This window comes from Stegostoma tigrinum, chromosome 10 (assembly GCF_030684315.1).
Source record: "Stegostoma tigrinum isolate sSteTig4 chromosome 10, sSteTig4.hap1, whole genome shotgun sequence".
Lineage (NCBI taxonomy): Eukaryota > Metazoa > Chordata > Chondrichthyes > Orectolobiformes > Stegostomatidae > Stegostoma > Stegostoma tigrinum.
Window position 1 is genome coordinate 51,972,826 of NC_081363.1, and position 24,309 is coordinate 51,997,134.

Sequence of the window (24,309 nt, forward strand, 5' to 3'; positions counted from 1 at the left end):
AGCTCGTCCCCAATTCCCTAACCTGTCCTTCCTCCTACCTACCCCCTCCTCACAACTCAAGCCCCACTCCCATTTCCTACCTACTCACCTCATCCTGCCCCCTTGACCTGTCCATCCTCCCTGGACTGCTCTATCTCCTCCCTAACTCCCCAACTACACTCACCTTTACTGGGCCCATCCCCGCCTCTTTAGCTTGTTTGTCTCCTCACCACCTATCTTCTCCTCTATCCATCTTCTATCTGCCTCCCCGTCTCTCCCTATTTATTTCAGAACCTCCTTCCCCTCCCCCATTTCTGAAGAAGGGTCTAGGCCTGAAACGTCAGCTTTCCTGCTCCTCTGATGCTGCTTGGCCACTGTGTTCATTCAGCTCTACACCTTGTTATTTGGAGATGAAAATAGTTCCTCTCTCCTTTGCAGTATATCCTTTCAGGCAAGTGAAATTATCAATACTATATTACCCAGCATCTGAACTGTGAGCAGCTTCATGTGGCTTCATTTTCTCTTCTATTATGTTATAGCCTGAAGAAAAAATAACATGGAGAGCAAATAAAGTATGCACAAGCAGGCAAAATCTGAGAGGGATTGAGATTGCTGCGATAGATAAGCAGTACAGTGATATGATATTCTTGAAATTAGAGTAATGAGTGATATTTTGCAGAAAAGACTTTACAGCATATGCAGCAAGCACACGTAAAATGTAAACATTTAGCTTCAGATAAATCTAATGTGGGATATAGCTGAATATTTAAAAAGGCTGTTTGCCCCAATGCAACAGATAAAATCATAGATGTGGACCGAATATCATGAATAAAGACGTCAAGTGGTCAATGAAATTACAAGCTGTAAATCTGTTGTTTCTGTAAAGAATTGTAATTTGTGACTCTCAAGAGTTGAGCATATAATGCAGGCTAACACCTCAGGATGGCACTGAGAGAGTACTGCACTGCTTGTTCACCAGTTTCTGATGAAATGTTGAACTGATGTCTGCCTTTAGATGGGTGTAACATATTCCATTGCAAGCAGAATAAGAGAATTACCTCCAGTGCCCGAGCCTGTATTTCCTCCTCAGTAAAATATGAACAAGATTTTATTATCATGTTGATATTATGTGGGATTTTTGTGTGCAGGTTGGCTGCCATATTTACTTCATTGATAAGAGTGGTTACATTTCTAATGTACTTAATTTACTGTAAAGTACTTTAAAATATCCTGCTATGAAGAAAATTGGTCTATAATTCTAAGCCTTACTTCACTTTTAGCAAAGAATACGGTGCTCATTGCCTTGATACGATAGATGTAATTGTATATTCAGATTTTAGTGTATCATTTAGAAGTGTCAATTGACCTTAACTAGATGAGTGCCATTTTGACCTTTTTATTGATTGGTTTTGGTTTGAGTCAATCACAATCTAAACCAACTAATTTATTCGTTCAATCTTCTGTGAAGCAAACATCACTCACACAGCAAAGTCAACACTAGAACTCTACCAGTAATCCAAGAAAGTTTAAATTAAGATAATCCTGATACCTCAGATAAGAACATGATTGTCAAGTAACAAAACACAGTCAGTGACTGCTAAGATAATATATCTTTCTGGGTATTAACTATCTAAGATTCAGTTGGTCATAATTCTTGTTGAATGAATAATTGTTTAATGAATTAGTTAAAATACAATAAAATATGTTGAAGAACAGGCTTTTAAAAACTGTTTTGAAACACTAATTGTGGCAAATTGTTTTGCCCCCAACAATGTGAGGACTGGAAATTGGGGTGATGGTGGAGTGAGTGTTGGAAGGTGCATGCTCAACCAACTTATAGAGCGATAGAGTCATGCAGCGTGGTTACAGGTCCTGTGGCCCAACTTGTCCATGCCGAACAGGTTTCCTGAACTGAACTAGCCCCAATGGCCTGCATTTTGCCCATATCCCTGTAAACCTTTTCTATCCATCTACCTGTCCGAATGTTTTTTAAATGTCATTTTGTTACCCGCCTCCACCAATGCCTGTGGCAGCTCATTCCATATATGCGTCGTTCCTTGTATGAAAAGGTTGCCCTCAGCTCCCTTTTGAATCTTTTCCCTCTCATCTTAAACCTATGTCCTTTGCTTTTGCACTCCTTAACCCTGGGGAAAAGACCTTGGCTTTTCACCTTTTCTTTGACTCTCATGACATTATAATCCTCTATAAGGTCACCTCTTAACTTCCTACAACCCTGGGAAATAATATCCCAGCATATACAACCTCTCCTCTTAAGCCAAACCTTTTTAGTCTCAGTAACATCCTTGTAAATCATTTATGCACACTTTCCAGTTTAATATAGTAGGGCTCTCAAAATTGTATACCATACTCTAAAAGTCGCCTTACCAGTGCCGTGTACAGATGGAACATAATGTCCCAACTGATCTACCCAATGCTCTGACTGATGAAGGCAAGCGTGCCAAATGCCTTCTTCATCACACTATCTACCAGTGTTGCCACTTTCAAGGGACTATATACGTGTTCCCCCAGGCCTCACTGTTCAACAACAGTCCGAAGGGCCCGACCATTAATTGTATAAGTCCTGATGTGGTTTGTCTTAACAAAATGCAACACCTCAAAATTTTCTGCATTGCACAGCATCTGCCATTCCTCAGCCCACTGGCCCAGTTGATTGACTGTGTTGTACTCTTGGATAACCTTCTTCGCCAATTTTAGTGTCATTTCCAAGCTTACTACCCAAGCTTCCTATATTCTCCTCCAGAGAGTTTAAAATTCAATGTGAGACGGTAGCTCAGTGGTTAGCACTGCTGCCTCATAGTGCCAGGGACCCATGTTCGATTCCAGCCAGAGGCGATTGTGTGGAGTTTGTACGTCTCTCTGTGCCTATGTGGTTTCCTCCAGATGATCTAGTTTCCTCCCACAGTCCAAAGATAGCAGGTAGGATGGATTGGCAATGCTAAATTGCCCGTAGTGTTTGGAGATGTGCAGACTAGCGAGATTGGCCATGAGATATGCAGAGTTACACGGATGGGGTTGTGGTGAATTTGGGTGGGTCACTCTTCGGACAGTTGGGGTGGGCTCAATGAGCTGAATGGCCTGCTTCTGCGCTGTAGTAATTCTACAAATGACAAACAACAGTTCTTACAAGGGAAGAAAGAACAACACTCAGCTGTTTGGGATAATAAGAACTGCCGATGCTGGAGTCTGAGGTAACACAGTGTAGAGCTGGATGAACACAGCAGGCCAGGCAGCAGCAGAGGAATTTTGAGAAGATTTGAAGCTCAGGTTGAGGTTCTGGATGTGAGTTTGCTCGCTGAGCTGGAAGGTTAGTTTTCAGACGTTTCGTCACCTATTTTTTATTTGAGAAAAAATACTTTATTCATAAGATGTACAAAAAATAAAACATATTTATAAGCCTACCCAGTCATGCAAGCCGCTCCGGGTTACCCAGGGGGTACGTACACCAACGAAAGGAAAAAAAACAAAGAAGAAAAAACAAAGCAAAGAAAATACCCTGGCAGTTGTCACCCCGCACAGTCCCCGTTGGCCCCCTGACCAGTTGGGGAAGGCGTCAGCTGGGCCCAGTTACCAGATAGGGCCCTTCTTTCTATTCTGGACGAGGGGTTTCATACGGTGGTCTTTCCCCACCGCGCCTTGGCGGCGGCTGCCCCAAGCTTTAACGCGTCCCTCAGCACGTAGTCCTGGACCCTGGAGTGCGCCAGTCTGCAACACTCGGTTGGGGTCAGTTCTTTCAGCTGGCAGACCAGCAAGTTGCGGGCAAACCAAAGAGCGTCTTTCACCGCATTGATGGTCCTCCAGGTGCAGTTGATGTTGGTCTCAGTGTGCGTCCCGGGAAACAGCCCATAGAGCACGGAGTCCTGCGTCACGGAACTGCTCGGGACGAACCTCGACAAATAACACTGCATCCCCCTCCAGACCTCCTGCGCATAGGCACACTCCAGAAGGAGGTGATCGACAGTCTCGTCCCCCCTGCAGCCACCTCGAGGGCAGCGTGCGGTGGTGCAGAGATTCCGGGCATGCATAAAGGATCTCACTGGCAGAGCCCCTCTCACCGCCAGCCAAGTAATATCCTTGTGCTTGTTTGAAAGTTCTGGCGATGAGGCATTCTGCCAAATGACTTTGGCAGTCTGCATGGGGAACCACACGATGGGATCCACCCTCTCCTTTTCCCGAAGTGTCTCGAGGATACTACGTGCTGACCACTGCCTGACGGCCTTGTGGTCAAAGGTGTTTCCTTTCAAAAATTTCTCCACGAAGTACAGGTGGTACGGGACGGTCCAACTACTCGGAGCATTCCGCGGCAACGAGGCCAGGCCCATCCTTCGCAACACCGGGGACAGGTAGAACCTCAGTAAGTAGTGACACTTGGTGTTTGTGTACTGAGGATCTACGCACAGCTTGATGCAGCCGCACACAAAGGTAGCCGTCAGGGCGATGGTGGCGTTCGGTACGCCCTTTCCCCCATTTTCCAGGTCTTTGCACATAGCGTCCCTGCGGACCTGGTCCATCCTCGACCCCCAAATGAAGTGGAAGATGGCCCAGGTGACGGCAGCGGCGCAGGTCCAGGGAATAGGCCAGGCCTGCGCCACATACAACAGTACCGAAAGCCCCTCGCACCTGACAACCAGGTTCTTACCCACGATGGAGAGGGACCGGAGTGTCCACCTGCCCAGCATCTGCTTCAGTTTGGCGATACGCTCCTCCCAAGTCTTAGTGCACGCCCCAGCTCCACCAAACCAAACACCCAGCACCTTCAGGTAGTCTGTCCTGACGGTGAAGGGGATGAAGGAGTGGTCGTCCCAGTTCCCGAAGAACATGACCTCGCTCCTACCCCTATTGACTTTGGCACCCGAGGCCAGTTCAAACTGGCCGCAGATGTCCAATAGTCTACTCACCGACCGACGATCGGTGCAGAAGATGGCGACATCGTCCATGTACAGGGAGGTCTTGACCTGAAGGCCTCCGCTGCCTGGGATAGTCACGCCCTTCAGGCTCACGTCCTTCCTGATGGACGCGGTGAAGGGCTCCACACAGCACATGAACAAGGCAGGAGAGTGCGGGCAGCCCTGCCTGACTCCAGATCTAACAGGAAAACTGTCTGATTCCCACTCATTGATCAATACTGCGCTAACGATGTTGGTGTAGAGCAGCCGGATCCAATTGCGGATGCCCTCCCCGAACCCCAATTTGGAGAGGACGTCCCTCATGTAAGAATGAGAGACCCTGTCGAAGGCCTTCTCCTGGTCCAGGCTGACGAGGCAGGTGTCCACCCGCCTGTCCTGCACGTAGGCGATCGTATCCCTGATGAGCGCGAGGCTCTCAGCGATCTTCCTGCCCGGCACAGCGCAGGTTTGGTCAGGGTGAATCACCGACTCCAGGACAGACCTGACCCGGTTGGCTATGACCTTGGCCAGGATTTTGTAGTCCACGTTCAATAGTGAAATGGGACGCCAATTCTTAATTTCTTCCCTCTCCCCCTTCCTCTTGTAAACGAGGGTGATGATGCCCTTCCTCATGGACTTGCACATTTCCCTGCCCGAAGCACACTATCGTACACCTCCAGCAGGTCCTGGCTGACCAGGTCCCACAGAGCGGAATACAGCTCGACCGGTAAGCCATTGATCCCGGAAGTCTTATTCCTCTCCAAGGACTTGAGGGCTCTGGTCAGCTCGTCCAGGGATATCGGCCGGTCCAGCCACTCCCTCATGCCATCGTCTAAGACCTCCGTGATAGACGATGGTAACGACTCGGAGGCCGTGCTGTCCGTGGGCTTCGCGTCGCACAGTCCGGCATAGAAGGATCTGCTGATCCTCAAAATGTCGGGCCGAGATGACGTCACTGAGCCATCGTCCTCCTTCAGCCGGCTAAGCACAGAGCTCTCTTGGTGCACCTTCTGAAAGAAGAAACGTGAGCACGTCTCGTCCTGCTCCATGGAGCGGACCCTGGACTGGAAGATTATCCTGGAGGCCTCCACGGTGAAGACCAAGACTTGCTGGCCCCTCACCTCGTGGAGGTCCTCCATGCCATCGACCCCCATCAACTGCAGAAGGAGCAGGTTCTGCACCCTTTTATGGAGTCGCGACAGCTTTCCCCGCCTCTCTCTCGCCTTCCGAACACCCTTGAGGACAAAGAACCTCTTGATATTCTCCTTCACCGTCTCCCACCAGTCGCCCGGAGACTCAAAGAGGGGTTTCACGGTTCTCCAACCGGCGTACTCGCTCTTAAGCTCCTCGACGTTCTCTGGGGTCAACAGAGTCATGTTGAGCTTCTACGTCTCCTTGCCGGCCGGCTGGTCGGCCTGTTAGTGACAGTCGGCCAGCAGGAGGCAGTGGTCAGAGAAGAACACCGGCTCGATGCCGGTGGACCTGACCGAGAATGCCCGTGACACAAACAGGAAGTCTATCCTTGAGCGAATAGACATGTCTGGCCGCGCCCAGGTGTACCTCTGCTGCGCTCCGTCTTCAGGGGCACTGAAGACGTCGAGCAGGTTGGCGTCCTTCACCGTGCCCATCAGGAATCTGGACGTGACGTCCAGTTGACTCCCCCCACCCGCTGTCCCCACGCCGGATCTTCCATCTGCATCGATGATGCAGTTGAAGTCTCCGCCTAGGATGACCGGCCTGGACGTAGCCAGCAGGGGTGGAAGCCGCTGTAGGACGGCCAACCGCTCACTCCGTACCACTGGGTCGTACACGTTGATCAGCCTCAGGGGAGGGTTCCTGTAGGTGACATCAGCCACTGGGAGGCGCCCCCCCCACCACATCCTGAACTTGAGAGATGGTGAAGTTGCAGCCCGCAGCAGGATAGCCAGGCCCAATGGGTGACAGTCATTACCCCCCGACCAGATTGAAGGCCCACAGGTCCAGGCGCCGGACCATTTCCCGTACCTGCCGAGGTGCGGTATCCCGCACTCCTGCAGAAACAGGAGGTCCGCCTTGATGGTGGTCAGGTAGGCCAACGTGGATACACATCTTGCGGTGGACTTGACACTGCGCAGATTAATGCTCACAACTCGTACCCCCATTGTGGGCAGTGACCGCAGTACCCTCCCCAAGTCCAAAGTCCAGCCCCTCCATCTGTCCCTTCATGCCCATTGCCCGGGCTAACTGCTGGACGCTCTCCGGGCTCAGGAAACCGTCCGTGCTGCCTTCCGGGTGGCATTCCCCCGTCAGGGGTGCGGAGGCAGGAGGGTCCGGCTCTGGGTCAGACTGGGGATGCGCTGTTTCCTCCTTCCCGCCTGGACGTTCTGGGTGGCCCTCCAGTGCCCCAGCGGCATTTGACTGGGTGTCGGAGGGAGCCTCAGGACACCTCCCGTCACCTGGAAAGGTGGTGCTGCTTTCCTTCTCCCTCGAGATCTTTAACTTCTGCTTCGGGCGGGCCCTCTCCGAATCCCCCTCGTCAGAGGAGCTCTTATAGCCCCCCTGTAGCTGCCTCTTCCCGCCTGATGGTTGCGGTTCCTGGGCCCGTCGACGCACCTTCCTCCTCGCTTTCCGGGCTGTTGTCCACTCCCCTGGGTCGCCTGTCGCCGCCTCCATTGACTCCAGGTTGTCGGGGGGGAGCGGAGCCTGCAGGGGCGCTTTGCTGGCCTTGGGCCCATCCTGCGGGGCTGGGCCCTCCTGCGCGGCCTGGCCCTCCTGCTCATTAGTGGGGTCCCTGCTGGGCCCTGGTGCCTTCCTCTCCTCCGGGGGTGCTGGCCCCGCATTGCCCCTGCCGGTGACCTGGGCGTAGGTGGTCCCCCGCTGCGGGCATGCCCTATAGAGGTGGCCCGCTTCCCCGCAAAGGTTGCAGCTTTTCTCTTGTGGGCAATCCTTTGCAAGGTGTCCCTCCTCCCTGCAGATGGTGGCTTTGCAGTCGGCCGCCACATGACCTGACCTACCACAGGCATGGCAGACTTTAGGTTGCCCTGCATAGGTCAGGTAGCCCTTGCTCCCACCGATCGCGAAGCTGGACGGTCGGTGTACGACATTCCCGTCCGTGCCCATCCTCAGCGTCACCTTGACCTGCCTCTTACTCATCCAGATGCCAAAGGGGTCCATGATGTCAGTTAGGTCCCCTTCCACCTTCACGTACATTCCAAGGAAGGTCAGGACATGAACTGCTGGCACATGCGGGTTGTACATGTGTACAGTCACCATACGGCTCCTCTGCGCTGGCATCACAAACAGCGGGACAGTGGTCAATACAGAGAGGGGGCCCTCACCTCCTTTCTCCTTGAAAACCTCCAGGAAGCGCTCGCAAAGCTTGGCACTCCTGAAGGTCACGTAAAAACCTCCTCCCGGGAAATCCTGCAGGCAGTAAATGTCCGCAGCAGCGAACCCACAACAGTCCAACAGGACCCTCTTCACGAAGAAGGTGCGGTCCACAGGTGCACCGTCATCCACCTTCTTCACGGAAACACGGATGGTGTTCTGGACCCCCTGACCTGGGGCACGAGCACTTGCCGCAGCCATCGTTGCAGGTTGGCTGCTCCCCTGAACCAGCGTTAGGCCGAAGCCAGCATTAAGATCCACCGGTTGCAAGGGTGCACAGCCAACCCGACGTCCTCCTTTCACCTCCAAGACAGCACTCTCCTCCTCTTGGTCCACAAGAGAGTGGGTCTTTATTTTGTTCCGGATGTAAGCTGGTTCACTGAGCTGTAAGGTTTGTTCCCAGATGTTTTGTCACCATTCTAGGTAACATCAACAGTGAGCCTCTACTGAAGCGCTGGTGTTATGTCCAGCTTTCTATTTATCTGTTTTGGTTTCCTTGAGTTGCTGATGTCATTTCCTGTGTTGGTGATTGTCATTTCCGGTTTTTTTTCTCAGGGGATGGTAGATTGGCTCCAAATCAATGTGTTTGTTGATGGAGTTCTGGTTGGAATGCCATGCTTCTAGGAATTCTCGTGCGTGTCTCTGTTTGGCTTGTCCTAGGATGGATGTGTTGTCCCAATCAAAGTGGTGTCCTTCCTCATCTGTATGTAAGGATACAAGTGATAGTGGGTCATGTCGTTTTGTGGCTAGTTGATGTTCATGTATCCTGGTGGCTAGCTTTCTGCGTGTTTGTCCAATGTAATGTTTGTCACAGTTCTTGCAAGGTATTTTGTAGATGACGTTTGTTTTATTTGTTGTCTGTAATGAGGCAGTAATGCAGAGACTCGAACAAACAGCTCTGCCAATCATCCAACCCAAACTTTGGGTCCGCTACGTGGATGACACCTTTGTCATCACTAAACAAAACTAATTAGAGGAAACCTTCAAGACCATCAATAATACCCTTTACTGGCATAACATTCACAAAAGAGGAGGAAAACAACAACAAACTGCCATTCCTAGATGTCACAGTAGAGCGAACAGCCAATGGGGAACTTCAAACCAGCGTCTACAGGAAAACAACACATACGGACCAAATACTGAACTACAGGAGCAACCATCCCAACACGCACAAACGAAGCTGCATTAGAACATTATTCCAACGAGCCACCACACACTGCAGCACAGAGGAACTACGCAGAGCAGAGGAAAATCACCTATACAGCGTATTCAAAAAGAATGGGTACCCTATGAACACAGTCCGCCGATTTCCCAGCAACAAACCCAAACAAACAGACAAAATGGGCTCAGAAACCATAACCACTCTCCCCTACATCAAAGACATTTCCGAAATGACTGCCAGACTACTCGGACCTCTTGGCATCAGGGTAGCCCACAAACCCACCAACACACTAAAACAGCAGCTAATGAACTTAAAAGACCCTATACAGACAACAAGCAAAACAAACGTCATTTACAAAATACCTTGCAAGAACTGTGACAAACACTACATTGGACAAACAGGCAGAAAGCTAGCCACCAGGATACATGAACACCAACTAGCCACAAAACGACATGACCTACTATCACTCGTATCCTTATATACAGATGAGGAAGGACACCACTTTGATTGGGACAAAACATCCATTCTAGGACAAGCCAAACAGAGACATGCACGAGAATTCCTAGAAGCATGGCAGTCCAACCGGAACTCCATCAACAAACACATTGATTTGGAGCCAGTCTACCAACCCCTGAGAAAAAGAACAGGAAATGACATCACCAACCCAAGGAAACCTAACCAGATAAATAGAAAGCGGGACATAACAACAGCGCTTCGTCGGAGGCTCACTGATGCTGTTACCTAGAATGGTGACGAAACGTCTGAAAACTAACCTTCCAGCTCAGCGAGCAAACTCACATCCAGAACCTCAACCTGAGCTACAAATCTTCTCAAAACCCGCTAGCAATTCAAAGTTGTTTTGGTTCTCAAATTAGCAAACCCTTATAAACATTACAATAGTATTCATTTATAGTTTTGAATGGTTGTCAAATATTTTGAGACATTTATAGGTCGTGAAAAGCTAATATAAATGTCAGGTGTATAACTGAAAGAGATCAGGGCTATGAGAAATCTTGCCCAGCACCTCGAAAATTGAAAGAATTGGCATTGACCAGCCGAGACAGAAATGGCAGAGATCATTTCTTCCAGGACTATCTGCCCGAGAACCATGAAAGAAAGCAGGAACACAATCTCAACTCTAGCTTGTTGCTTTCAGTGGACACAGATACCAATTTTTCTCACATGATAGCAATTGCAGAGAAAGGAACTTCTCTGATGTCTGCTTTCTCACTCCAGTTATTTGCTTTCCATTTAATACTTCTAGTCCATCTAATACCTGCTTACATGTTGTTATATAGTTGCACATTCAAAAGAGTCGGGCACGATGTTGTTAAGAGCATGTGTGAGTCCAGAATGCTGCATTACTCACCATAATATGACATGTTTATCAAGTTAGCACTATATTTGTTTACCAGTTTGGGAGAGAGCTAGAAGCAGTATATTCTATGTCAGCTGCAGCATTCCGCATGAGTAAGAAAGGTCTTTAGTGTTTGCATATGCAGAGAATGTCAAACACCAATGTTTGTTTGTCTTGAGATCAAAGACTGTTTGTGTTGTATATGTATATGAGCAGTTGTGGTCCCTTCGGAACTCCACTCGTCACCAGCTCGCATCCTGAAAAAGACCCTTTATTCCCACTTTCTGCCTTCTGCCAGTTACCCAATCCGCTACCCACGTGAATACCTTGCCACAAACACAATAGGCTTTTGTCTTATTTTGTAATGTCCTGCATGGCTCCTTGTCAAAGGCCTCTAGAAATCCAAATAGATCGCGTCCAGTGGATTTTCTTTGTCTAACTTGTTCATTATCTCCTCAAAGAATTCTAACAGATTTGTTGGGCATGATCTCCCCTTGATGAAGCTGTGCTGACTCTACCCTATTTTGCCATGCCCTCTGCAATCTCATACTTAATAACGGATTCTAAAATCTTACACTGAATGAAGTATGGCTAACTGACGCATACAAAACCAAACGTTGCTACAAAAACTCAGCAGGCCTGGCAGCATCTGTGAAGAAAAAAATCAGAGTTAATGTTTTGGGTCCAGTAACCCTTTCTCAGAGCTGATAGTCGTTGGGAAAACATTGGTTTAAATGCAGAAAATATGGAAGGGGATGTAGTAGGGAATAAACAATATGGGAGAGCCTGAAGTGAAAGAAGTGCAGTTGGATAGACAAAAGATGTGTTAACGATCTGGCTAGGAGGGTGAATATTTGTTAATGGGAACTGTTAATGACTAATAAGAGATGGTGTGTAATGGCAGGTTATGTGACAACAAGGGTTGGTAGGTAGGGGCTAGGACATTGGAGAATTTAGGCCCTAAAAGTATTAAACTTGATATTGAGAACTGCAGATGCTGGAGAATCCAAGATAATAAAGTGTGAAGCTGGATGAACACAGCAGGCCAAGCAGCATCTCAGGAGCACAAAAGCTGACATTTCGGGCCTAGACCCTTCATCAGCTCTCTGATGAAGGGTCTAGGCCCGAAACATCAGCTTTTGATCTCAGGAGATGCTGCTTGCCCTGCTGTGTTCATCCAGCTTCACACTTTATTATCTTGGATTCTGCAGCATCTGCAGTTCCCATTATCTCTGATACAATTTTAACCTCACTGCGAAGCCTCTTCCAGGAATGCCTGACCTGAAGAAGTTACCCTCCTCCCGCTGGACCAACCTCGGGGAATCACTCTCCCACTGCAACTCTCTTGTAATCTCTTCAGCCTTGAAACTGCTCGACCATGTCCTGAAGCAAACCAGGTACCACAGCCACATCACGTTCCTCAGCACCTGCTGACGGAACCGGATCATCCCCATTGGACTACAGTCTGCATTTAAGCCTTCCCAATTTGGCCCCAACCGTGACCACCTCTACACTCAGAATATCCAAAGCCTGCAGAAGCATTTCTCCCCGCGAGTCCTGAAACAGACTCTCGCAACCATGCGCCGGCACCTCCAGGCACTGCAATCCGGCCTGCCCCAGCTCAGAGCCTCCCTCTCCCAGACCCTCTCTGATGAAGGGTCTAGGCCCGAAACGTCAGCTTTTGTGCTCCTGAGATGCTGCTTGGCCTGCTGTGTTCATCCAGCTTCACACTTTATTATATTATACTTTGATATTGAGTCTGGAAGGCTACAGGGCCCACAAGTTGAAAATGAGGTATTGCTCTTCCAGCTTACTTCGAGCTTTGCTGGAGCACTGCAACAAGCCAGAGATAGAATGTTGGCCATGGAATAGGGTGGTGTGTAAAAGTGATAGGCAACATGTAGCTCAGGGTTTTTTTTCACGAGCAGAACTTAGATGTTCTGAGAAGTGGTTGTCAAGTCTATGCTTCGTTCCCCCAGTACAGAGGAGACCACATTGTGAGCAGTGAATGCAGTAAACTAGATTCTGGGAAGTGCAGGTGAAATGTTGCTTTACCTGGAAGGTATATTTGAGCCCTTGGATACTGGGGTCAGAGGAGGTAAATGGGCAGGTGTTGCATCTTTGGTTGTAGTGGAAGATACTGTGGGTCTGTGGGGTGTGTTGAGTGTAAATAAAGAGTGGACCAATGTGTCCCAGAGGGAACGGTCCCTACGGAAGTTAGGCTAGGGAGGGGAGGGGAATATGTGTCTGGTGGTGGCATCTCACTGGAGGTAGCAGAAATGGTGTCTGATGATCTTCTGGATGTAGTTGCTGGCGGGATAGTAGGTGAGGGCAAGGGGAACCCTATCACTGTGGCAAGGGGGAAGAGAGGGGGTGAGGACAGAAGTATGGGAGATGGGTCGGACCCGATTGAGAGCCCTGTTGACAACGGAGCTGGGGAATCCTCGGTTGAGGAAGAAGTTGGACATTTTGGAGGGTCCCTTGTTGAAGATGGCCTCATCTGAACATATGCGACGGAGACGGAGTAACTGTGAAAATGGGATGGAGTCTTTACAGGAAGTGGGGTGTGAGGATGTATAGTCCAGGTAGCTATTGGAGTCAGTGGGTTTGTAATGGATATTGGTGGCCAATCTATCCCTGGAAAAGAAAACAGAAATATCAAGGAAGGGAAGGGAGGAGTCAGAGATAGATCAGGTGAAAGTGATGCGGCTGGATGATCCGGAGGGGCTCACAGCAAACTGGATGTCACATCCAGATTCCAATGGAAACGGTTAAAGATACCAAGCTGCATGATGTCTTTATTATCCCTGCAGATGGAGTGTAGCATGGATAGATCAGATCACAGCCAGATGCGACTGTCTGCTTAAGGATAGATTTCCTTTTTGATCCCAAGCATTCTCAGTCAGAACAACTGACACCTAGCTAGTGTGCTTCTCTGAATACCACCTCCTGCTGGCTGGCTAACATCTTGTGTATCTACCTGAAGATTTTTTCTTATGAATGAGGTATATTATTGTAAACAAAAAAAAAACAGGTGCGGTTATTTTAAATCATTGGGATCTACTGTGCCCACACACACATCTTACTGTGTCTGCCTTCCCTCTACGCACAAAGCAAATAGAAATAACACACGTGTTCATCTTCTTCGCAGTAGTCATTTGATTACTCTTGATGTCTTTTTAGGACAGATAGTGAGCCTGATTTGAATATAATCATAAGACAGCCTCTGTATGAATATTATTGGATGCTTTTGGGAGTGGATTGAACTTAATACAGGCACAACAACAACAAAAACAGAAGTTGCTAGAAAAGCTTAGTAAGTCTGGCAGCATCTGTGAAGAAAAAAATCATAGTTAATGTTTCAGGTTCAATTACCCTTTCTCAGAACTGGCACTTAACCGCGACTTAATGCAAGCTCAAACTGTTGACACTTATTAACTCTGAGTTATATGCAAAAGTATGGTCAAGCAGGGTTTCACTTTCATCCTTCAAGTCTCAGTCCCATGTGATCTGACATTACTATGACACAGCTCTTCTTAGGTTATAGATTCAATTAACTCTTTACTCTATGCCCTCTGCTTCAGTCGGTACCTCAACCATGTAAATAATGTTGAATTAACATTAAGGCTAGCACAATTACATGGAAATTGGGTATTCAGTTGCTCCTTTCCAATGAAAAAAAGCTAACAATATTTTCCCCACTGTCCTTTTTTCCTATTCTGCTTCTCTTCCAATCTGAGGTGGTTCCTATCCAGGCCGGATAAAAATACTTTCCCACTTACTTTTGGAGGAGAGTTTCAGCTAAACTTCTGGGCTAGGAGCTTTCCTGGCTGAAACAGCACAAATGAGTTCATGAATTCACCCAGACAACAATGAGGTCGATTGACACTGAAACCACACCTTTTTATTAATTGATAGTTTCTATATTCTGTGGTTTGTGGATCCTGCAGACACAGTCACAGCTACTATGTAAGGTCGGGCGGCGGGGGGGGGAGCAGTCAGCGAGGGTAACACAAGTGCAAAGGTGGCAAGGTACCAAGTGAATGAGTGGGTGTGGTGGTTGTCAGGGAGGCAAGGAGGTAGAGGTGTTTGTAAGTCAGGGGACCGAGTGCACAGTGCCATTAGGTTGGCAGATAAGTAGGTGATGGCATTAGATACTTTCGAGGATTGATTGAAAGATTGGTAACTGGGGTGGGTCTTTTGTTAGAGGATACATCGTAGGAGGTCCTGGTGACTGTGGTGTGGGTATTAGGGGTGTGAGTCAGTGGAAAGGGAATAAGGTGGGAATCAGCCTGGAGTAAAAAGGTCGGAGTTGGATCTCTGACAAGGATTGGGAGTGTGTCAAGTGTCTGTGGGTTATTGGGAGGGAGTTACCAGTTGGAGGGTAGCTCATGTTGAAGAGGCTCTGGGAGTGTTTGGAGTCAGGTCAGATCGATTGGGTTATGCTCTAAATGGGAGGGTCTGTGGGTGTTGATGAGTATCATTTGGGAGTCACACGTTAGGGCAGGGCGTGAGGGAGTGATTGGGTATCTGTAAAGGTTTAAGGGTCATTGACATGGGAGTTGATCTGAGGCAAGTCGAATTGAGGAGCTAGATTTCAAGTCAGCCAGGATTTAGAGCAAGTTCTAAGTTCTCTCGCCATTGCTAGCTAACTATTAAATCAGTGCAAACCCTCCGAAGTTCTCAACTCTAACTCACAGTTGGGGAAGATTCCAAACCCCTGGGTAATTGTCCATATGAAGTTTCAACTTGCTGCAACATTTCAGTAGTATGAGCTGAATCAAGAACTTCATGTGGCCCTGACATGTAACTGAGCCTTTAACAATGGCTACCTTCCTATCAACTGTGTCCAGTTGAATTCAGGTTGTACACGATGGTAACACTCACGTTGAATCTCATTCAGTAGCTATTTCTCAGTGAGAATCCTTGCCTTCATTCCATTTCCAAAGGTACATTCTAAAGCAGAGATACCTCATAGCGACTGAAGATTCTAGAAAAATTGTGGCTGATCTTTCCCTGCTTGCCAGGAGCACAGTGATCAATTTGCACAGTGAATAGCATAAACTGGAAGCCAGCAGTAAAATGTTTCTGACCATTTATTTCAGAGTTACATAAACCAATGTGTTCAGCAAGTGAAGGGGCTTGGTAATTCATCCATTTTTGTGTGAAGTTCTTCTGTAATGCTATCATGTTAATTTAAATGTTATGAAATTCAAGGAAGTTGGGTCATTTACTTTCAAGCTGTTGTGCATGAATTCTACAAACATGGCTTTGATAGGCATGGATGAGCAGCCTTCAGAGAAAGGAAGTAATCACCTGGCACAGTATCTTAAGCCTCTCATTTTGAAGATGCCACTGCTCTGTAAAAGTATTAAGAGCATTGTTGCTAATCTTCTTGTTCTAATTCTATGTTATCAGAATAAGAATTTAAAAATACAGGTATTTCACTGACAGACCAAACACGTTAAAAGAATAATAATAGCCAGGAAAGGTTCTTCTACTAATTTTTAAATAGGTATCTCTCCCTTACATCTAAAGCAAACAGTCTGTCACAATCCACTTATTATTGGCCTTAAATAACTAATTTCATCCAACAATTTCTAAAATATGAAACTAATCACAATGCCTTTATTTTCAATGGCATCCATGGGCATACAAATCACTTCAAGACTTTTCATGCAATCCACAGGAATAATTTGGCAACAGACTGACTGCTATGGAAAGAAAATCACAAGGCTGAAATGTAGGTCTCGTTCCTTCCAGTTGAGTGAGACCAGAATTGCTGTTGAAAATTGTGCTGGCAAGGGAAATCACTTCATAATTTTTAAGTAAACAGACACAATAGACTGATTCACTGTGTATCAATGCACACTTTCCCTGCAACCAAGCATAATGAGTTTTCTAGTACATAGTCCCTTATCAAGTGTTGTTTATGGCAATCATCCATCAATATCCAACATAAACAATAAATTAAAACAATGAACTGCAGATGCTGGAAAAATCAAACCAGTACAGAAATTACTGGAGAAACTTAGCAGGTATGGTAGCATCTGAGGAGAGAAAGTAGTGTTAAAATTTCAGGTTGCGAATGGTGTCATAAATGTTCTGCAGAAATGAAATATATCATCCCTACTTTTAACTTCAATTAATTTTGTAATAAAGTTTAGCAACACATTAGAGTTCTGGATTACATGTTAAACCTGCATACATTTTGTGAGCCATGCACCAGAACTCTTAAACCTTTCCACACTTTAAAATTTTGCAGTCGGTCTCTATTTAAAGAATACTTTGCCTTTCTAATCTTCCTGCTAAAGTGAACAACATCACATTTTCATACACCTGCTAATATTTTGTTCACTCACTCAACCTATTGATAGTTATCTCCAATTTTCTAAAGTTTACTTCACAACATACCCTCCTACCTCTCCTGGTGTCATCTTTGAATTTAGTTTTGCTTCCCTCTTCTAAGTCATTGATGTAAATTGTAAAGAACTGATGCCCCAGCACAGAGCCCTGAGGGACCCCACTTGTCACAACCTACGAATCAGAAAAAGGCCCATTTATGCATACTCTGTTTTCTGACAGCCAGCCAATCTTCTATCCATGGTAAAATGACAACAAACTAATTAACTTGTTTCTTCCTGTTTGCTTGAGAAGAAGGGTTGAATTTACTGTTTTCCAATATGATGGATCTTTCTTCACACCGATAACTTTTGGAAAATTAACACCATTGTACTTGCTACCTTATGAGTAACGTCATCAAGACTATGGGGTGAAATATATCTGGTCCTGGAGACTTCTTAGCCTGCAGCTTCACCAATTTGCTTAGTACTACTTATTTTGTGATTTTAGTTTCATTAATTCCCTCTCTCCCTTCCAACTTCTGATTTAAAGCCATTGTTGGAATATTTCTTTTGTACTTACTACAGCGAATACAGAAGAAGAATATTCAATCATTTCACCTGTAATTTCTTTATTATTTAATATTTATCATTTTTACACTCTAGAGCACCAACTTTTAATTTATTATGTCCTTTATAACTATAATTATAAGAATATTTATTCTTGCTGTCTGTTTTAAGCTCATAGTTTTTTTGTTCTTTGTTCTTGTTAGCTTCCCCTCTTTCTCTGATTTCTTCATCCAGAGAAAGCTTTCAGTCATTTTGTGCTATTCTTTATATTTTGACCAATTACTCATCAGTGTACAGTTCTATGCATTTTTATTAAGTCTGGTGCTTTCCCTAGCTTCTTTAGCTAAATAAGGATGGTGAGCGCTCTTTTCTTGAAATTGGGAATATACAAGTTCTGAGAATCCTGAAATATGTCCTTTGATGTTTTCCACAGAATCTCTACTGAGTTATTCCCTATCCTCATGTACCAGTTCAATTCAGCTAGCTCATCTTTCATGCCAACACAATTGTCTTTACTTCGGCTTAAAATACTTGCCTTAAACCCAATCTTCTCCCTTTCAAACTGAACTTTTATGAACTGAAAAACACTTTATGAACTTCTCATCAAGGCTTTCTGTCAAATTGATTTTTCTCCTTATATGGAAGCTCAATTCACCAATAAGTTTTACTGTCCCTTTATCAGAAGCACCTAATGCTTCTTCTTGTATACTTTCTCTCACATTCTGATTACTGTTAGGGGCCACCCTCACTGGAAACATTTTCCATCTACTAAATGATTCTACATTCTGATCTGAATCAAAGTTATCTCCCATCATTGCACAAACGTACCCTTGATTAATAGTACCATTTCTACAAATTTATCTTCACTTTTTCATGTGATATACCCCTAACTGTCCATAATGCAGTCTTTATTATCCTGAAAGCTGGGTCTAAAGCAGCTACCAGATCTTATTCATTTTATTTCTACGTGCACTATCAGGTCATTTACTTCTTTTACATACATGATGCATATTCAGGTACAAAGCTATAAGTTTGGTCTTTTTATTGTTTTTTAGCAAATAGTCTTGACTGCTGGTATAATCCTAGGATTTTTCTCTCTGCCTTCCTGTCATTCCCTGATCCTCGTTTACCATATTGCTATCTTTTGCAATTACATTGTCTCTACTTTTTTGATATATAAAGCTTCCCAGATTTGAACGCTTACCCCCACTACTTAATTTAAAATCCTCTCTATCTTTCCACACACTCAGTTCACAAAAATACAGGCCCCAGTATGGCTTAAGCTTGATTGATCAGTATTTTGGGAAAAATCCAGAGTTAGAAAGAGTTCAAAAGGAGCAATAGGTTTACTTAAATGCTACTTTCCATTTAACTGATAATCCTTTTACTGCATTTAATTCACTTTATTTTGTACTGTTCAAATTATTTTTAAAGCTTTTCATTGATCAAATACAAGAGATACAAATTGCTGTTACCTTCACACAATAATTTTTATTTGCTGCAATATAAAAATATTTATTCGATTTTTGAAACATTTTATTGCGGACTAAATACTTTTTATCACAATAAAATATATGAAATGTATATGTAAGCCTGGTACTTCATGAAAAGTAAAGGTCTTTCTCAGAATAATGTCATTATAATATTACATTTGCCTCTGTCACAGAGTTTGGTAAATTTCTCCAAGTGTTGCCTGAGACCCCTGAAAATCATACTTGTTATACTTAAGTCTGTTTTAATATTATTTCAAAAATTTTGAAAGTTGTTCTAAAGCAATAAAATGTATAAATGTAAGTTATGAAGCACTTCTATCTGATATTGGTACACATGCCAAGAACAGAGTATGCTGATCATTTCTCCAGTTCTCTGCTCATGTTTCACTATCCAGATAAAACACTGTGTCAGAGAGAGAGAGATACCATGGTCACCATATGAAAAACTGCGAGACAAAGAGAGAGAGGGTATACACAGCAGATAAAATACTGTGAGACAACATGGACAGCAGACAAAACACCGCAACAGAGAGTGCAGACACCGGATACAACATTATGTGCAAGAGACAGCAAAAACCAGTCAAAAACCCCAAGACAAGAGAGAGAGAGAGATCGAGAGAGCGTGGGCACTTGCTATAGGTGACAACGATATGGCGTGGTACTGCACAGTAACATGCCCATTCCCTTGACTGTTGAATGCTTTGGGCCAAGACAATCTGCTTGTTTCTTCATCTGTGCTAAACAGCAATGCAAGCCACAGAAGCTAGCTGCTACTACGTTATGGAGGCTGGCACCCTTGAAGTCAGTGCAAAGTGAGTGAGCACTACAAAAATAGGCTTGAGGTACACCAGGCAGCATTTTTGCAAGCCTGTGCATAAAATGGCTAGGCAAAAGTATGTGTACATAAGTATCCATGAGCTGAAAGTGAAGTGCTGAACAGCAAGTGGTGTGTGTGACTCATTCTGAAAGTAGCCAGTGATGAAATGGTGAGGCTGGTGGTTTGGTGATGCCCAGTTGTATGGAAGAAAAGTGAAAGAAGATGTCATCCTTGGAATCTACAGAGAAATGGTGGTGACGATGTAGCAGGATGACGAACCAGCGAAGCAAACAGTGAGTTGTAGCACTAGAAAACTGCTCTGGTATGTAGGCTGGGAATTGGTGCCATGTAGATTCTTATGGAAGGAGGGGACAATGGAGAGCTGCTTAGAAATGAAGTGCGACTAGCGATTTATAAGGTGAAAAATTGAATGAAAATAATGTAGTTACCAAACATTCATGAGATTCAGGACTTCCCACTAAACCCTTAAAGAAAAACATCTCTATTTTTCTGTATCAGCAAGATCTTGATTTTTTTTATTCTTCTAGTATTTTCCCACCTTGCTTCCTTTTGCTCAAACTGTTCAAGGCTTGGGAAACTTATGCCCGTGATTTCAATTCAATTTGAAAACCTACCTAGCTTGGTACAGTGATGCAGTTTTAACTTCATTGAACTAGTAACTACCTTCAAACCCTACCATTGCAGCTGGTGGAATTTAAATCCAGTTAAACAAAAAACACTTTAAAAATCATAATTGAAAACTATTTTCGCTAATGTTGTTGCTGCTTCTAAATCCATTTGATTGATTAATGGCATATAGGGAAAAAAGTCTGGCCCTTAATCTGGCCTAGTCTATGCATAATTTCAGACTGCAGCAATGTGGTTAACTCTGAACTGCCACAGAGGAACAAAGAATGACATCAAATCTTGAAATTACCAATGTTACCCACGGAAAATAAAAACAAATGATGCTCTTATCAGTGTTAAGAAATGTCTTTCACAGTCACTGTAATCAAAATAAAATTACCCAATTTCTGTTTTTTGGCAGAAACAATAACGATCCAAACCAATTACTTACAGTACTGCTGTAGATTGTGCTGGTAATGAATACGTGCAAAAGATGATTTTCCATGTGAGCAGGGTGGGAGGAGGGAAACAGAGAATGTGGTGGATGAGCAGAAATGAACCATTCCAGGTCATGACCTAGTTAAAAACCGACAAATTCATTAGAAAATTTGTCAGGCTTATTACAAGACTGATTTATCTCCTTTGGGAGTAGCAATGTGAAATTTCAGACATATAACAGCAATATGACAGGATAGCACGCTGGCTGATGTCAGAAAATGTACCTTTATAATTTTATTTTAGCTTTAGCATTGGGTTTCATAGATCATAGAATCCCTACAGTATGGAAACAGGCCCTTCGGCCCAACAAGTCCACACCGACCCTCAGAACATCCCACCCAGATCCACCCCCCAATTGTGGTTGTGATACTATTTCAAAGAAGTCAACAGTAAACTGATAGTTCTTTCAAAAAAGTATTCATTAAAAGAAATGAGCACACATTTTGTTGAAATCACTTCAGATTTAGAAGCCCCTCAGACAACGCTCATTAATAGCTTGCACTTATAAAGCACCTTTGGGGAACAGTGGCAATGTCCCTGCCTCTGGGTCAGGAGACTTGGGTTCACCTGCTCCAGCAGTGTGTATTAATATCTCTGAGTAGGTTAATTAGAATAATACATAGCACCTGTAAATTAGTAAAATGTTCCCAGGTACTTTAAAGGAGAGTTATCAGACAGAATTTGATGTAGAAATGCAGAAAGACATATTAGAGCAGGTGAACATGTGTGTAAAAATAAATCGGTTTTAACCAGAGTTTTGAAGTTCGGGTTAGGAAGTCTACTGCATTGTGCAGATAGGTTTACATTCTCTGTTTCTGACCCTTTGTTCTGCCTCTCTGTTTCTGACCCCTACAAAGGGACAAAAGTAGGCTAGACAATGGAAGCTGGGGTTTAATTTGGAGATGAGGTCATGGAGTTTGGATCCAAGAAAGAAAAATTGGAATGTTTTTTCGGGGTCGAAATCTAAGAAATGTGGAAATGCAAAGGATTTTTAGGTGTTGATGTGTGTAATCATTAAAGCGAGTACAAAAGTCTTTTTTTTTAACAAAAACTAACCAAAAAGACAGCTGGAACCTAAGTCTTATCCCCAAGAGTCTGGAATACACACATGAGAAAGATATGCTTTGGCTTTACAGAGTTTTAATCAAATTTCATCAGGACAATATTGGAAGGAAGGTTTCTGGAAGGAATACAGTTCACAAAAGCCAGAGCTTTCAGATTTAAAGGATTAAATTATAAAAAAAACATATTCCCTTAAAGACAATGGTTGAGTATAATCTAATAAAAATGTTTAAGATTGTTAATTAATACAATATAAAACATAGATCATATTACATTTCAGCTCAGGATTGGGACTTCCGGTCCACAATGTTGTGCCAAACTGCAGAGGTCCTATTTTGGTTCATTGTGGAACATTGCTAGTCATGGACCTCCAGCCTAAAAATCTTCCCCATTACCCTCTTCCTTCTCTGGGCAAACCAATTCTGAGCCCACATGGTCAAGTTGCCGTGGATCCCATGCATCTTAACCTTTTGGATGAGCCTACCATGAAGTACTTTGTCGAAAGCTGTACTAAAATCCACTTAGACAGTGTCCACTGTTCAGCCCTCATTGATTATCTTTGTCATCTCACTGAAAAACTCATTCAAGTTAATAAAGGCATGGCCTGCCCTGCACAAAACCATGCTAACTGTCCCTAATTAGGCCACTCTTTTCCAAATGTGTGTAAATCATATCCCTAAGAACTCCAATAGTTTCTCAACAAACAATGTGGGGCTCACCTATCTATAGTTTCCTGGACTATCCCTTCTTGAACGGAGGAACAACATTAGCTACTTGCTAGTCCTCTGGGACCTCTCATGTGGCTAATGAGGATACATAGGCCTTAGTCGCGGTCCCAGCAAACTCCTCCCTCGCCTCTCTCAATAACCTGGGGTAGATACCATCAGGCCCTTATCCACCTTAATGTTCTTCAAGAGACCAAAGACCACTTCTTTCTTGACCTCAAAATACTGTAGTTTATTAGCATGCTCCAGACGGACAGGTCAATCTCCCCTTCTTCCACCACATCCCAAAACCAGTCCAGTTCGTCGCCTCCCCCCACTGCATCACACAACCAACCCAGCTCTTCCCCCACCCCCACTGCATCCCAAAATCAGTCCAACCTGTCTCTGCCTCCCTAACCTGTTCTTCCACTCACCCATCCCTTCCTCCCACCCCAAGCCGCACCTCCATTTCCTACCTACTAACCTCATCCCACCTCCTTGACCTGTCCGTCTTCCCTGGACTGACCTATCCCCTCCCTACCACCCCACCTCTACTCTCCTCTCCACCTATCTTCTTTTCTCTCCATCTTCGGTCCGCCTCCCCCTCTCTCCCTATTTATTCCAGAACCCTCACCCCATCCCCCTCTCTGACGAAGGGTCTAGGCCCGAAACATCAGCTCTTGTGCTCCTGAGATGCTGCTTGGCCTGCTGTGTTCATCCAGCTTCACACTTTATTACCATAGTGTAGAGATGTGTTGGAATTGTGAAAGGCTTGGGTACTTCAAATGAGACTGCCCTCAACAACTATGGTCATCACTGCCGCCAGGCACAGTACCCCGCCCAGTGAAATGGCCTTCCCTTCTCACAAGGTGGTAAACCAACTGGGATCCCACTAAGAACCAAGCAGAGAACAAAGTTCCTTCAGGAAGAGGCTGAATTTATATAGAACAAAGGCTGGCCTGAGAGTGAGCATGAAACTTAGGAAGGAAGAAGCACCAACCGTTACTCATTGGTTTTTTTCCATGAACAGCTCACTGAAGTGTATAAGCTGATTGACATCTCTTCCCTCATGTATATCTCTGCCTCAAGGATTGGACATTCCCTATCATGGCTGCATTGAGCTCTCCCTATGTGTCCTCAACCACGTTTTTTATTGTCCCAGCTTTCAGGAAATTCATGACCTTATCAATGCTCCAGTAGATGTAATGATGTTGAGGATAACCTTAGTATTGGAGATGAATGTACTAAGAAATATCTGGGTGCCATTGGAAAGCATGTACAGTGACAGCTCTGAGCAGCAGATTACAAGTACAGCAGGTGGTGCTCGGAATCGTTGACCTTGCTCCATGTACTCGAAGTGTATCAGCCTGTATGTATCTATAGCTGTTAGAATGCCAGGTCATCAGACACTCGCCTCTTATAAAACTGA

The 24,309-nt window shown here is 45.0% G+C and overlaps 1 long non-coding RNA gene across 1 annotated transcript in view; it reads right to left on the reverse strand.

Annotated features, from left to right (window-relative positions):
- Positions 1-21,087, reverse strand: part of LOC132210093 (uncharacterized) — a 46,698-nt gene extending 25,611 nt beyond the window's left edge. The window contains exon 1 of the long non-coding RNA XR_009446290.1: positions 21,068-21,087. This is a non-coding gene — a long non-coding RNA (uncharacterized LOC132210093). The remainder of the gene's footprint in view (positions 1-21,067) is intronic.
- Positions 21,088-24,309: the final 3,222 nt, after the last annotated feature.